The sequence below is a fragment of the Hylobates moloch genome, unplaced genomic scaffold (genome assembly GCF_009828535.3).
Source record: "Hylobates moloch isolate HMO894 unplaced genomic scaffold, HMol_V3 SCAFFOLD_15, whole genome shotgun sequence".
Lineage (NCBI taxonomy): Eukaryota > Metazoa > Chordata > Mammalia > Primates > Hylobatidae > Hylobates > Hylobates moloch.
In genome coordinates this window covers 46,387,797-46,404,783 of record NW_026652290.1, presented here as the reverse complement: position 1 = coordinate 46,404,783, position 16,987 = coordinate 46,387,797, and positions in this window count along the sequence as shown.

Sequence of the window (16,987 nt, the reverse complement as noted above, 5' to 3'; positions counted from 1 at the left end):
GTAACAGTACTTTACTAAAGTGCAGGATAATTAACACATAGTGAAGTACACAAATCCTAAGCTGATACATTTCTACAAATGGATGCACCTGTAACCATCACTCGCATCCAGATAATAAAAGGAACTTGCAACGGTGTAAGTGTATTGATCTCTCTCTGCCTGTTGCACTAGTGTTATTATATATTTTACTTCCACATGCTTATTATTTTGCTTTAAATGGCCAAAAGTGTTTTTTAAAGTAAAAAACAAAAGATAATTTCTTGTATTTTCCATGTATTTACAATTCCTGGTCCTTTCTATTTCTTTTGGGTAGTCTGAGCTTCCATCTGAGATTCTCTCCCTTTGGCCTCAGAAATTCCTTTAGTACTATTTATAGTGTCGCAATGAATTCCTTAAGCTTTCATTTGTCTAAAAATGCCTTAATTTGGCCTTTATTTTTGAATGACATTTTTATTGGATATAGGCTTCTAAGCTCACAGAATTTTTTCCTTGAGATCCTTTAAAGTGGTTCTTCAATTGTCTTCTAGCTGCCTTTGTTTCTAGTGAGAAATCAGCTACAATTCTTATTGTGTTTCCCCTAAATGTAAACTGATTGTATTTTCTGGATGATTTTAAGATCTTTTCACCTTGTTTTCTAGCTTGATGATGATATCTCTACGTATAGCCTTTCTTGTATTTATGTAGTTTAGGGTTATTTTTATTCTTGAATCTGTGGGTTGACGTCTTTCATGAGTTTTGTGAAGATGTGTTCAGTCATTCTCTCTTCAAATATTTAGTCAAGCCCCATTCTCATTCTACTCTCCCTCTGGGACTCCAGTTATACATATAACATGCCATTTAATATATTGTTTGATAGATTTTGATGCTCTATTACAAGGGTCGGCAAACTTTTCTAAAGGGCAAGACTTAATATTTTAGGCTTTGCAGGCCATATGGTCTCTGTCACAACTGCTCAGCTATTCTATAAACAAGGTCTGGTATGTCTGGGATCCCATAAAACTTTATTTACAATAGCAGGCAGCAGGTCAGATTTGGTCCATGAGCCCACAGTTTGCTGACCCTTCCTCTGCTCTGTTGTTGGTTTCTTTCTGTGCTTCCACTTGGAGAACTTAGTTTGACCTACCTTTTAGTTATTGATCCTTTCTTCTGCTTGTATCCAATCTGTTGTCAACTCTATGAAGTGAATACTTCATTTTGATTCTGTATTTTTCAGATCTAGAGTTTACATTTGCTTGTTGTTAATAGACATTATTTTTTAAGTTTATTTCTTTGTTAATAGATTTTATTTTTCAGAGCTGTTTTAGGTTCACAGCAAAATCGAGCAGAAAGTACAGAGAGTTTCCCTATACCCTATGTCCCACACATACACAACCTCCCCTACTATCAACATCGCCCACCCGAGTGGTACTTTTCTTACAATTAAGTCCCATTCATATCATTATCAACCAAAGTCAAGATTTAACATTAGGCCGGGCGCGGTGGCTCACGCTTGTAATCCCAGCACTTTGGGAGGCCGAGGCGGGCGGATCACGAGGTGAGGAGATCGAGACCACGGTGAAACCCCGTCTCTACTAAAAATACAAAAAATTAGCCGGGAGTGGTGGCGGGCGCCTGTAGTCCCAGCTACTCGGAGAGGCTGAGGCAGGAGAATGGCGTGAACCCGGGAGGCGGAGCTTGCAGTGAGCCGAGATTGCGCCACTGCACTCCAGCCTGGGTGACAGAGCGAGACTCCGTCTCAAAAAAAAAAAAAAAAGATTTAACATTAAGGTTCACTCTTGGTGGTGTGCTTTCTATGGGTTTTGACAGAGGTATAATGACAAGTAGCCACCATTATAGTATCACACAGAGTAATTTCACTGCCCTAAAAATCTGGGATGCTCCATCTGTTCATCTCTCCCTCCCTCCTAACCTCTGTCAACCTGTGAACTCTTTACTGTCTCCACAGTTTTTTCTTTTCCAGAAGATTGCACAGTTGAAATCATACAGTACGTAGCCTTTTCAGACTGGCTTCTTTCATTGAATAATAGGCATTTAAGTTTCCTTCCTGTCTTTACATGTCTTAAAAGCTCATGTGCTTTCTTTTCAGTGCTAAAGAGACTTTAGCATTAAAATCTTTTAGTGCTGAATTCTTTTCTTTGTAGTGCTAAATAATATTCTTCGGTGATGGCTCACACCTGTAATCCCAAACTTTGGGATGCCGAGGCAGGTGGATTGCCTGAGGCCAGGAGTTGGAGATCAGCCTGGCCAACATAGTGAAACCTTGCCTCTACTAAAAATACAAAAATTAGCCGGGCGTGATGGGGTACATCTGTAATCCCAGCTACTCGGGAGGCTGAGACATGGGAATCACCTGAATCCGGGAGTGGAGGTTGCAGTGGGCAGACAGTGCACCACTGCACTCCAGCCTGGGCAACAGAGGAAGACTCTGTCTCAAAAAGAAGAAAAAAAAGAAAAGAAAAGAGAAAAAAATATTTGCCCAGACAAATGTCCTGGAGATTTTCCCCAATGATTTCTTGTGGTAGTTTCATAGTTAGAGGTTTTAGATTTAAGTCTCTAATCATTTTTTATTTCATTTTATATATGGCAAGAGATAGAGGTCTAAGATCTAGTTTCATTCTTCTGCATATGGATATCTAGTTTTCTCAGCACCATATATTGAAGAGACTGTCTTTTCCCCAGTGTATGTTCTTGGCACCTTTGTTCAAAATGAGTTCACTGTAGGTGTGTGGATTTGTTTCTGGGTTCTCTATTCCGTTTCATTGGTCTATGTGTCTGTTATTATGCCAGTACCATGCTGTTTTGGTTACTATAGCTCTGTAGTATAATTTGAAGTCAAGTAATATGATGCCTTGAGTTTTGTTCTCTTTGCTTAGGAAAGTTTTGGCTATACTGGGTCTTTTAAGATTCCATATAAATTTTAGGATTGTTTTTTCTATTTATGTGAAGAATGTCACTGGTATTTTGATGGGGATTGCATTGAATCTGTAGATTGCTTTGAGTATTATGGACATTTTAATGATATTGATTCTTCCAATCCATGAACCTGGAATATCATTCCATTTTTTGATGTCCTCTTCAATTTTTAATTTTTTTTTTTTTTTAGACAGAGCCTCACTCTGTAACCTAGGCCAGAGTGCAGTGGTGTGATCTAGGCTAACTGCAACCTCTGCCTCCCAGGCTCAAGCGATTCCCACCTCAGCCTCCCAAGTAGCTGGGATTCCAGGCACGCACCACCATGCCCAGCTAATTTTTGTATTTTTGGTAGAGACAGGGTTTTGTCTTGTTCCCCAGGCTGGTCTCTGAACTCCTGGGCTCAAGTGATCCACCCACCTTGGCCTCTCAAAGTGCTAGGATTACAGGCATGAGCCACCATACCCAGCCTAGAATTTTTTTGTTTATTCTTTTCAGATTTTCTACATAGACAAACATGTCATCTGCAAACAGAGAGTATATTTTTTCTTCCTTTCCAATTGGTATACCTTTTATTTCTCTTTCTTGTATTATCACATTAGCTAAGACTTTTGTACAATGTTGAAAAAGAGTGGTGAGAGGAGACATCCTTGCTTTGTTCCTGATCTTAGCAGGAAAGCTGTTTCTCACTGTTAAGTACAATGTTAGCTGTAGGTTTTTTGCAGATATTCTTTATCAAGTTGAGGAAGTTTCCCTCTAGTACTAGTTTACTGAGAGTTTTTTATCATGGGTGTTGTATTTTTTCAAATGTGGTTTCTGCTTTGTTGATATAATCATGTGATTTTTCTTCTTTAGCCTGTTGATGTGATAAATTATATATCTAAATAAGTTTTGAATATTAAACCTGCTTTGCATACCTGGGATAAATCCCTCTTGGTCTTGGTGTATAATTCTTTGTTTACATTGTTAGATTCTATTTGCTAATATTTTGTTGAGGAATTTTGCATCTGTGTTCATCAGAGATATTGGTCCCATAGTTTTATTTTCTTATAATGGCTTTGTGTGACTTGGTATTAGGGTAATGCTGGCCTCATAGGATGAGTTAGGAAGTATTCTCTCTGATTCTATTTTCTGGAAGAGACTGCAGAATACTGATATAATTTCTTCCTTGAATTTTTGGTAGAATTCACCAGTGAACCTATCTGGGCCTGGTACTTTCTGTTTTGAAAGGTTATTAATTATTGGCTTGGTTTCTTTAACACAGATAGACCTACTCAGATTGTCTTTTTTTTTTTTTTTCTTTGAGACGGGTTCTCACTCTGTCACCCAAGCTGGAGTACAGTAGCACAATCACCTCTCACTGCAGCCTTGACATCCTGTGCTCAAGCAATCCTCCCACCTCCACCTCCCAAGTAGCTGCAACAACAGGCATGCACCAACACACCCATCAAATTTTTTATGTTTCATAGAGACGGGGTCTCATTATGTTGCCCAGGCTGGTCTCAAACTCCTGGCCTCAAGAGATCCTCCCACCTCAGCCTCCCAAAGTGCTGGGATTACATGCATGAGCCACCATCCTCCAGCATAGATTGTCTATTTCTTCTTGAATGAGTTTTGACAGAATGTATATTTCAAGGAATTGTTCCATTTCACCTAGGTTATCAGATTTGTGGGCATCGAGTTTTTCATAATAGTCCATGATCCTTTCAGTGTCCATAAAAGGACATTAGTGATGTCACTCTTTCATTTTTCATATTAGTAATTTGTGTCTTCTCTCTTTTTTTCTTAGCCTGGCTGGAGGCTTATGAGTTTCACCTACCTTCAAATAAACAGATTTTGACTTTGCTGACTTTCTGTAGTGATTTCCTGTTTTCAATTCATTGATATCTGTTCTAATTTTTATTATTTACTTTCTTCCACTTACTTTGGATTTAATTTACTCTTTTTTCTACTTTCCTAAGGTGGAAGCTTAGATTACTGATCTTCGATATTCTTTTCTAATATAGAATCTAATAATCACTTTAATTCATTCAATGTTATAAATTTGTTCCTAATCACTGCTTTTGCTACATCCCACACATTTTTATTAGTTGTATTTTCATTTCCATTAGTTCAAAACGTTGCTTAATTTCTCTACGTTTCTTCTTAGGCCCAGATGTTACTTAGAAGTGTATTGTTCAATCTCCAGATATTTTGATGGCTTCCAGCTATCTTCCTTTTATTGATTTGTAGTTTAATTCTGTTGTGGTCTGATAGCAGATAGTATATGATGTATATTCTTTAAATTTATTAAGGTGTGTTTCACGGCCTAAAATGTGGTATCTTGGTGAATGTTCCATGTGAGCTTGAGAAGAATGTGTAATTATCTGTTGTTGGATGAAGTAATCTGTACAGGTTCATTATATCCAGTTGATTGATGGTGTTGTCGAGTTCGACTATGTTCTTACAGATTTTCTGCCTACTTGGTCTGCCGATTTCTGATCAATGAGTGTTGAAGTCTTCAACTTTAGTAGTGGATTCATCTGTTTCTCCTTGCAGTTCTGTCAGTTCTTCCCTCACATATTTCTATGCTCTGATGTTAGGTGCATACACACGTTCAGGATTGTGTCTTCTTGGAGAATTGACTCCTTTTTCTTAAGTAATGTCCCTCTTTATCTCTGGTAACTTTTATTGCTCTTCAAGTCTGCTCTGCCTGAATTAATATAGATATTCTGCGGGTGTTTTTGATAAATGTTAGTATGGTATATCTTTCTCCATCACTTTAATTTTAATCTAGATGCATTTTTATATTTAGAATGGGTTTCTTGTAGACTACATATAGTTGGGTCTGGTTTTTTTTATCTACTCTGACAATCTCTTTTATTTTATTTTTCTTTCCACCTTTTATAGTAGGTTCAAGGGGTACATGTGAAGGTTTATTATTACATGGGTAAATTCATGTCATGGGAGTTTGGTGTACAGGACATTTTGTCACCCAGGTAATAAGCAGATTACCCAATAGGTAGTTTTTCAATCTTCACCCTCCACCCAGCCTCCACCCTGAAGTAGCCCCCAGATGTCTGTTGTTCCCTTCTATGTGTCCATGTGTACTCAGTGTTTAGCTCCCATTGATAAGTGAGAACATGCAGTATTTGGTTTTCTGTTTCTGTGTTAATTCACTTAAGATGACGGCCTCCAGCTCTATCCATGTTGCTGCAAAGGACATTGATTACATTATTATATATGGCTCTGTGGTATTTCATAGTGCATATATAATCTATCATAGTGCATATATAGTCTATTGTTGATGGACATCTAGGTTGATTCCATGTCTTTGCTATTGTGAATAGTGCTGCGATGAACATATGCCTGCATGTGTCTTTATGGCAGAATGGTTTACATCCCTTTGGGTATACACCCAGGAATGGAATTGCTGGATTGAATGGTAGTTCTGTTTTAAGTTCTTTGATAAATCTCCAGACTACTTTCCACAGTGGCTGAACTAATTTATGTTCTGGCCAGCAGTGTATAAGCATTCTCTTTTCTCCACAACCTCTCCAGCATCTGTTATTTTTTGACTTTTTAATAATAGCCATTTTGACTGGTGTGAGATGGTATCTCATTGTGGTTTTGATTTGATTATCGATATTGAGTATTTTTCCTATGCTTGTTGCCAGTGCAGATGTCTTTTGAGAAGTGTCTGTTCATGTTCTTTGCCCATTTTTTAATGGGGTTGTTTGTTTTTTGCTTGTTGGTTTAAGTTCCGTATAGATTCAAGACATTAGATTTTTGTTAGATGCATAGGTTGTAAACATTTTCTTTCATTCTATAGTTTGTCTGTTTACTCTGTTGATAGTTTCTTTTGCTTTGCAGAATCTCTGTCTTAGTTAGTATATTTACACCATTGGCATTCAAAATTATTATTGACATAGTTAGAGTAATATCTACCATACCCATTACTGTTTTTCTATTTGTTGCCTTGTTATTTGTTCCTCTACTTTGTCTCCCACTCTTTTTCTGCCCTTTGTGGTTTTAATTGAGCATTTTATATGACCAAAAAATAAATAGTCAGCATATTTCTGCTATGGTCTGAATATGTTCCCCCAAAATTCATATGTTGAAATGTAACCACCAATAAGATAAGAAGTGAGGCCCTTAGGAGGTGATTAAGTCATGAGGGTGGAGCCCTCATGAATGGATTAGTGCTTTAATGAAATAGATGAGAGGGGGCTATTCATCTTTTCCACCACACAAGGACACAGCAGGAAGGTACCACCTTGGAAGCAGAGAGGGAGCCCTTATCAGACACCAAATCTGCTCTTCCCTTGATCTTAGACTGCCCAGCCTCCAGAACTATGAAAAATAAATTTCTATTATTTATAAATTATGCAATCTGAGGTATTTTGTTACAGCAGCCCAAGCGCACTAAGGCAACTTCTTTTTCAAAAAAAAATACTTTTCTTCTTATTTTTTTCACTTGTTTCAGTGTTTTCCCTAGATTTGCAGTATACGTCTACAACTAATGGAAGTCTATTTTCAAATACCAAATAATACTTCATGGGTTGTACCAAGTACCTTATAATAACAAAATAATCCCAATTCCTGCCTCCTGCCTCTTATGTCACTGCTGTCATTCATTTTACTTACACATAAGCATACTTAAGTATATGTTTCTGTGTGTATATATATACATATATGATTAAATAATTGAATATATTGTTGCTATTATTATTTTGAACAAACGTTACCTGTTAGATCAATTCAGAATAAAAAAAAAACACTTTCTATTTTATCTTCCCTCATTCCTTCTTCAGTGCTCTCTTTCTTTATATAGATCCAAGTTTCTGACTTACATGTTTTTCTTTCTCTTTGAAGGACTTCTTTCAATATTTCTTACAAGGCACGTGTACTGACAATAAATTTCCTCAATTTTTGTTTGTCTGAGAAAGTCTGTATTTCTTCTTCACAGAGAGTTGTGGATGGAGCCCCTGCATCACAGGGTGAGAGGCCAGACCAGAGCAAGGCAGAGGATGCCGTGTTCCTTCTCGCCAACACGTGCTCTTCTCAAGCTGCCAACTGGGTGGCTGCACAACCAGAGTTCCAAATACAAGCATGTTTTCTGGGAGTGGCCACAAGGCAGACAACCTCCCACCTCCGGCAGCTGCCCAGGCCCTAAGCCCTGGAGTCCTGGCTCGGGCTATTACTGACCATCCCTGCGATCCTGGGCAAGAGGTCTAACTGCAGGGGAGGAGGTGCTGAACTAACACACTTGTGCGTAACTCAGGTGGCCCCGGTGGGCCTGCATCTCCAGGCCTTTCCAGGCAAAAGGTAAGAGTGTCGGCTTGTGCGGCTCCTGTGACCCACACCAGGTCTTACCTTGGTGCCTTGCCATGAGCAGGCGGTCCTGCGAGTGCCACACTTCTTCCAAGGCCTGAGGTTTGGACAGCCTGGGTGCTCACTCTTTGCTGATCACTTCACAAATCTATCAGATCCATCCCGCCTTGGTAATAGCTCTTCTCTCGAGGATGTCCTTCCAGCCTGCAAAATGCAAAGGCTCCAAGCCTGTGTCCTGGCCAGGCCGGGGTCCAGTCTTGGACTCATACTTACCGCAGCCCACGGCTAGTCTGCAAGGGGACAAAATGGAGAGAGGGCCAAGACACCTGCCTGTCCCCCAGGACCTCTTTGCTTGGCCAGCTGAGGTCATCAGGTCATCGGCTGGAAGGCCAGCTCTCCTCTCCACCTCCCATTCTGGCAGCACTTCACAGTTTACAAAGGAAGCTTCTCTACTCCCAGGAGTGTAACTGACCTCATAACTTCCTTAGAGAGGAGGGAAGCTGCTTGCCCAAGACCACACCACTTATAAGGAACAGGCAGGGACAGGGACTCACGTCTCCTGTCTCTCGGAGCACAGTGTAGCTTACACAGTTGCCCTCCCTCCCACTCCACTCATGGGCAGTTCTCAGGCTGCCTTAGGTGGCCAGGAAGCCCACCTGCCTCTTCCCCTAGTCCTGGCAGGGCCACCACATCCTGGGGTCAACACCCGGTGAATTTGGCAGGCACTGTGCAGTATCACTTTAATTAGGAGGCTGATGAGATGGAGGCTGCCATAGCTTTAGCAGTGGCCCTTTCCTTAGTCCTGCAGACCCTCCCTACTCCAGCTCAGCCCAAGGCAGAGTCTGGTCGGTCAGCCACTGGCCTCCAGCCTGGCAGTGTCAGGAGGAGGAGAAGTCAGGCCTGGCGCTGGGGCTGGCCAGCCAGGGGCCAAGGACCACAGAGCTGCTCACGTCCGCACATATCTAAGCATCCACATCCCGTGACCTGCTTCCAAGGGCCAAGGCCCCCACCCCTCCACTGGGGACAGCCGCCTTCTGTGCTCAGCCAGAGGTGGCCCAAAAATTCTGGCTGGCTTAGCCTCGTGCCCCGACCTCAGCAGAGAGGCATGCAGAAGGCCACGTCTGCCAGGCCCTCCCAGGCCCTGCCCTGCCCCAGGAGTGCACAGGCAGAGGCCATGAACGTTCAAATCCTGACCCCTGGACACTGCTGCCCCATCTGGGCTCCTGCCACCCCCAATCCCTGCAAGACCCTAGGGAGAGAGGCTCACCCTCCCTCTCCAGCCTCAGAGCCATTCCGCACTTCCTGCCTCTTCCTTCCTTAGTGCCTGAGTTAGGCGCATGCCTGTCACCACCCACACTGACCTGCAGGCCCCATGAGGGGCCACTCACATGATTTATGTTCATTTTCTCTTCATCTCCATTCCCATGGATGTCCTTGAATACACATGCATCCTCAAAACTGTCTAGTAGCCAAAACTGGGGATAATGGATGAGCATCAGCTCTAACCCAGCAGTCACAAAGGCCTCCAGAAGGGCATCGCTCTCAGGAGCCATGGGATTTGGGGCTCATGGCCATCATATCTAGATTCCAGGACAGGAAGCTGCCCTGATACCCAGGGATGCTGCAGCAGGTGCAGGCGCTGTTGGGATATTGCTCAGCTCACCAAGTCCCAGCTATGGGGTAAGGGAGAAATGCCCGCCGCCCCTGGGTTGTCTGCACTCTTTCTGAGTCCAGCTCTGGCTTGAACGCATGAATCACACATCACATCCCTGACCAGGTACCCCGTAGCCACCCTCAAGCAGCCATCTCTCCTGAGAGTGCAGGACGCCCCCTGGGTTCCACCCCATCATCCTGCCCTTGCTTCTTGCTTGTGAGAGTTCTCACCGTGTGTGTGTGTGTGCCTTTGTCCCGTGCTGTGGGTTTTGTAGACCACCCTGGATGCCCTCCGGCTGGGTTTGATAGATCCTCTCAGCAAGCCTCGTGCTTTGCACTGTCCCGGTGGTGCCCTTTCCACCAGCCTGAATACGCCAGGGGGCGTCTACCATGTCTGAACAAATAAATGAACAAATGAACAGACCACGGTGTAAGCCTAAGAAGTGGTGGGGGCAGCCTCTGGCCAACAGGCCCCTCCCGGCGATCTTGGAGAGTGGGCACCTCCTCCAGGCCCAGGGCATCCCTCCCTGGCAGCCGGGGCCACCTGCACTGCTTTGGCTAATCTGGCAAACCCTAAGGGAGGCCCAGAGGTGGAGCAGCAACCAGAGCAGCCTGCCCTGAGGACCCCCCTCTGGTTTGCCACTGCCTACAACCAGCCAGGGGCTGCTGGGCTGGAGGAGGCAAGGAGGAGGGCGAGCCCAGAGGTGCAGTCAGCAGGGGCTTCATGGAGAACAAGAGACTGAGGTGGGCCTTGGGGTGTAGGTGGGGTTTAGACGATGGACATGTGGAGTGGAGGAGAAAGGGGAGAAGCTTCTAGTCACAGGCAATTGTGTGTGCACAGGCCCAGCACAGGGGAAGCTCAAGCCACCAGGGTGGCCCTGAGTCTATTTTTGGAGGGTCTAGATGTGGGATGAGGAGGTGCAGGTGCTGAGTCTGCAAAGGCAGGAAGACCCCTGGGGGACAGTGCCAGGTGCCCAGCTAGGCTGGGCAACCCAGACTCTTCTTTTGGTATGAGGCCAAGTTTCACCCCTGAGCAGCCAGGAAGAGAGTGGAGCCAGGCACTTTCTCAGGACAGGAAGCATTGCTGACCGCCAGCAATGCAGGCCTGGGCTGCAGACGGAGGGTTGGGACTGAGGAGCGGGGGTGGGGATGGTGATAGCAGAGGCCCCAGAAGAGGGTCTGACTGCCCATGGAGAGAATCAAATGGATGCGGGAAAGCAACCAAAGAGAGACCCTGGGAACCCGCCATGCAAGGGGCAGAAGGTGGGAGAGATGGAGATGTGGTCAGGAGGCCAAAGAAACAGGCAGGGATGCCCAGTGAAGAGGGATTCCTGGAAGCAGAAGGGGAAGTGTCTCTGTGGGGCTGCTGAGAGGCCCTGGGGTTTGGAGATCGGACGTCACTGTGGGCAGCAGGGGTGGCTGATGACGCAGACAGGACACATGCAGCCACACACCTCTCTCTGTGAGGATGGACGGGGCAGAGGAAAGGGAATGGCTCTGTTTGCCTGCCTGGATCAAAGAGGCCAGGTCTGCTTGAGATGAGGAGCAAGGCATCAGAAAGGCAGAGAGGCCGGAGGGACCAAGGACAGTTCACGGGGAAGCCCAAGGGCCAGGGCCAAGGGATGGAGGGATGGGACGTCCAGGTGCGGGGCTGCTGGGTAGCTGGGCCCTCCCCACTTTCTCCTTACCCAGCTCCACCTCTGGGGATCCAGGCCTTCAACAGCTACAGGGGAGTACCTGGATGCCACCCATCAGGCTTTATGTCCCTGCAAGTAGATGGGGGGCACAGGCAGAAGTCACCTGGGGGAAGGTGCAAGATCAGGCCTGGGACAGGCTGCAGGGCTCCAGGCCTGAGCTCCAGAGCCGCTGCCCCAGGACGTGCAGAACCCAGTGCGAGCTCAGATCCTGTGGTCAGTCTGTTCATTCATTTATTTGCTGACTCATTCACTCTTCATTTCCCAGCTCAGCCCGCCCCATGCACTGGGCTCTATGCTGGGATGGGGCCCTTGAGGAGCCACAGTCTGGTGGACACACAGGCCTGTAACCAAATCCTGGCCACAGAGGGTGATGATGCTGCAGGAACTCACGGTGGCTCAGAGTGGAGCAGACAGACCATCCACCAGCAGACGACAAGGGGCTGGAATCTCCTTGGTGAGCTATGCTCTTGCAATGCCCAAAAACGAAATTTAGAAAACAATTTTATTTACAAACAGCATCAGATAATAAAATATTTAGGAATAAATGTCACAAGAAAAGTGAGAAACTTAAACCCTGACAACTACAAAACACTGTTGAAAGAAATTCAAGAAGATCTAAATAAATGAAAAGATACCCTGTGTTAATCAATTAGGACACTTAATATTATGAAGATGAAAATACTCCCCAAATTGATCTACAAATTTACTGTAATCCCTATCAAAATTCATCCAGCTTCTTCCAAAAAAATGACAAGGTGATCACAAAATTCATATAGAAATCTAAGGAACCCAGAGTAGACAAAACAATATTGAAGAAAATCAAAGTTGGAGGATTTCCAATTTTAAAATTTACTATTGCTAACCCACATTGATTAAGACTGTGGCACTGACATAAGGATACACATTCCAATCAATGGAACAGAATTGAGAATCCAGGAATCAACTCTTGTATTTATGGTCAAATTGATTTTCAGCAAAGGTGCCAAGACAGTTCAATGAAGGGAAGACTAGTCTTTTCAAGAAATGGTATGGGGCCACTGGATAGCCACATGCAAAAGAATGAATTTAGTTCCCTGCCTCACACCATATATAAAACTCAAAATGAATCACAGATTTAAATGTAAGAGCTAAAACTATAAAACTCTTACAAGAAAGCATAAATGTAAATCTTCATGATATTGGATTAGACAATGGTGTCTTAACTATGACATTAAAAGCACAAACAACCAAAAAATTAGATGAATTGGACTTCAAAATTAAAACTTTTGTGCTTCAAAGAAAGTGAAATGACAACCCACTGTATGCGAGAAAATATTTGCAAATCATATATCTGATAAGGGACAGATATATAAGATCTGGGACTTATCAGATAAGGGACAGATCTGATAAGGGACTAGAATATATGAAGAACTCTTACAACTCAATAATAAAAAGACAAACGGTCCAATTTAAAAATGGACAAAGTATCTGAAAAGACATTTCTCCAAAGAAGATATACAAATGGCCAGTAAGCACATAAAAAGAAGTTAGACATAATTAGTCATCAGGGAAATGCAAATCAAAACCACAATGAGGTACAACTTCACATCCACTAGAATAGCTATAATAAAAAAGACAGACAAGCCAGGCACTATGGTGTGTGCCTGTAATCCAAGCTACTTGGGAGGCCAAGGCGAGAGGATCACTTGAGCCCAGGAGTTCAAGTCCAGCCTGGGCAACATAGTGAGACCTCATCTCTAATAATAAAAAATAAAAGACAATAGCAAGTGTTGATGAAGATGTGGAGAAATTAGAACCCTCACATGCCACTAGTGGAAATATAAAATGGCATAGCCACTTTGAAAAACACTCTGGCAGCTCCTCAGAATGTTAAACATAGAGTTCTCACTGGAGCCAGCACTTCTGTTTCTAGGTCCATACTCAAAAGAAATGAAAACACATGTCCCTGCTGAAACTGGTATACAGATGTTTATAGCAGCAGCATCCATAAGAGCCCCAAAGCAGAAACAACCCAAATGTCCATCAGCTGATGAATGGACAAATAAAATAAATGTCTGGCCATACCACGGAATATCATTCGGCAATAAAACGGAATGAAGTACTGATGCGCACTCTGGCCTGACAGGCCCGGAAAACATTCTGCTCAGTGAAAGGAGTCAGCCACAAAAGCCCGCGTATGGTCTCATTCCATTTTTAAGGAACGTCCAGAGTAAATCGCTCTGCAGAGGCAGTATGAAGATTCATGGCTGTCCAAGGCTGGGATGGGGGTGCAGTGGAGGTGGGGGGAGGTGGTGACTAAAGAGTATGGGGTTTGCTTGTTTAAGTGGTGGAAATGGGTTCATATTGATTGTGGTGATGATTGCACACTCCACGGATATACTAAAAGCCATTGAAGTATGTACTTTAAATGGATGATTACCTGGTAAGTGGATTACATCTGAATAAAGATGTTTATTTAAAAATCCTCTTTGGAGAGGCATTTGCAGCTCTGCCCTCTTTTCCAGGGAGCAAAGCTTCAAGGAGAGGAAGGATGACCAGCCCTGGGGCCAGAGCCCAGCAGTACCAAAGACCCGCTGGGTTACCTTAGCCAGGTCTCCGCCCCTCTCTGACCTCAGTCTCATCTCTGATCATTTCTGAGGGCCTTTGGGCTCTTTGAGCTGGCAGCCCCAGTTCTGGAAATCTAGACTGAGAAGGCATCCTCATGAAGGACAAAGCTCTATGCTCAAAAAACATTCAGCGCAGTTTTTTCTGTAATGGTGAAAAACCAAAAGCCACCTGAGTTTCCGATAACAAGAGAAGAGTTACATAAATGAGGAGCTGCAGCTGTGCCATTCTAAGGAGGGCCTGCAGACACTGGTGAGGCGGGAAGTGCTGCTGCTGGGAGGTTTGCTGAAGGCAGGACACGAAACCCAGTGGCCAGGACAGCCTGGAGCTGGCAGGACGGTGGCAGTGGGACTGTGAGCATGTCATCCTCTTCTACTCAGAAGCCCATCACTGGCGCCTTCACGGTGTCTGTGTGCCTGTAGGCTGGAAGTGGATCCCTAATGTGTGATCCGTGTGTACAGGCTGCCTGTAGGCTGCAGCAGCCCGAGGGGCAGGCAGACTTGGAGCAAGGAAGCCATTCCTCAGCTGGCCTCTGAGATGGCCCGATGGGCAGAGCTACCTTGGGGCAGCTGCCATGGACCCCAGTGAGCTCCAGTGGGGAGTTCTGCCAGTACACCCCGTAGAGTGTCCTCACCCAGCTGGAATGGGGCTGACATGGGTTAGAACGCCCCAGGAGGAACGGGGGCTCCCTCTGGAGGGAGTCACTGCCCCATCCCAAAGTGCAAACGTCTCCTAGACAAAGACCATTGTTTGTGATGGTTCTCCATCCTTGTCCCTCCACAACGGCACCTCTACACCGGCACTACCTGTGATCGAGAGCATGTTCGAGGGAGTGAGGAAGAAACGTGAGGGAAATGCGGCCTCGTGGTCCAGCTGGGGCTCCTATTCCCAGACTTACCCGGGCACTGGCAGTGGCCTCGAGCGGCAGGCTGGGTCCTCTTCCCTGGCCATGCCAGGCTTGGCCCCATGCCCAGCTCCCCTCCTGTCCTTTCACAGGCCCAGGTCACAGCTGAGTCGGAACCATGGGCCCTGGGGTACAAGCTTTCCGCACCTGGGCCAGGTGCCACCTCCCTTCCTTCCTCCACCCCCGCCTCCTCTGGGTGGCTCCCTACAAGCCCTCAGGTGTCTCGCTCCCACCCCATGCTGCACAGGGACAAAGGAGGGAGCCCATACACTCCTGACCCCCTGCACCTGGGAGAAAGGAAAGAGGGAGGGTGGAGGGTGAGCAGGAGGGAGAGCCGAGCAAGGCTGCTGTCCGCACCGCCCCCAGGCTGGCTTGTGTCCAGCACTGGCCATGAGAGTCCCTTGCTCTCTGGAGGCCTCTGTTCTCATTCGGCTGTCCTCAGCTGCATCTGGTCAGCAGCTAGCAGGGGCTGCAGCGTGGCAGATGGAGAACCGCGAGGGGCCCTGGTGTGGATTCCAGGCCTCACCTGAGTCCTGCTTGGTGCCATTTGCCTTGACAACTGCTGACATTGAGTCGCCGAGATGGAAAAACAGGCAGAAAAGGGAACTGTGGCAGAAGGGGCTCCTGAGAGAGGGGCTGTGGCAGGGCAGGGGCTGGAGTGTGCTCTGGGCCGGGGAACCTGCTCCTGAGAGTCTGGGAGACTTTTCCATTTTCCAATGCGGTTTCACGTTCAGGGACTCAGTCTGCCTCACAGCCACCAGCACCGGCCTGAGACAGGCAGGCCCAGCCTCGCTAACAAATGAAAGAGCCACTTATGGGCCCTGTTTTGTGCCGGGCTTTGCACTGGCTGCCGGTGGGACCCAGTCCAGGGAGAGACAGACAGATAGACAGATAACTGAGAATGGTGCCGCAAGGGAAGTGCTCCAGCTGGTTTGTCCCCAGGCTGCAAGTCCCAGGCCCAGGAGGAGCGTGGAAGCTGGGGGCTCAGAAAGGCCTCCTAGAGCAGTGAGCCTAGAAGGAGGCCCAGAATGGAGCCAGCTGGGAAGAAAAGGCCAGGATAGGGAAGAGACATGCAAAGGCCTAGAAATTGCAAAATAGCTTTAAGTACTGAGGGCTTACTAAGGGCGAGGTGCCTGATGGTCCATCTTTCCCATCATTCTTCAACATAGACATTATTATCTCATTTCACAGACATGTTACACCACTTGCTCACAGTTACTCCTAAGATTTTTGTGAGTCAGAGTAAGCGAACTGCTAGAGAAAAGAATCCCAGATCTCTGCAGCTGAGCACAAGTTGATTTCTTGCTCATGTCACAGTCTAGGGTGAATCCAAGTGGTGATTCAGGGACCCAGGTTCTATTTATTCTCTAGTGCTACCATCTTTAGCTTGTGGCCTGCAGGCTTGCAACAAAAGGGAAACTGGGTAAAGGACCCTGCTTGGGAGACTTTCATGGGCCAAGTGGATGTGGCGTGTGTCTCTCTTCCACCCCCTTTCCATTGGCCCAACTCATGCCTAGATCAAGGGGGCTGGGAAATGTGGTCTCAGGGTGGTCAGGAAGAGGGGGACACCAGGAAGAGGGGGACACCAAGGATGTCAGGGGACTCTGGATGTTACATCCCTGAGCAGCTGATCCTGGGCCTGTGTCCTTGGCCAGAGGCTACTGCCCTTCATGCACCAGGGAGGAACTGGGCACCCTGGGGAATGGCAAGTAACTGGGGTGGCGCCTGGAATTTGTCCTGTGGGCAGCCAGGAGCCACCAACAGGCTTTCAGGAGGGAAGTGCCCTGGGCAAGCCTGGGTTGCAGAGAGATAAGACCTCCAAGGAGAGAGCATCAGGGAGGCAAGGGCAAGGGGACCAGGCCTGCAGGTCATGTGAGCAGCCCAGAGCCCTTGGGGACCCCAGGCT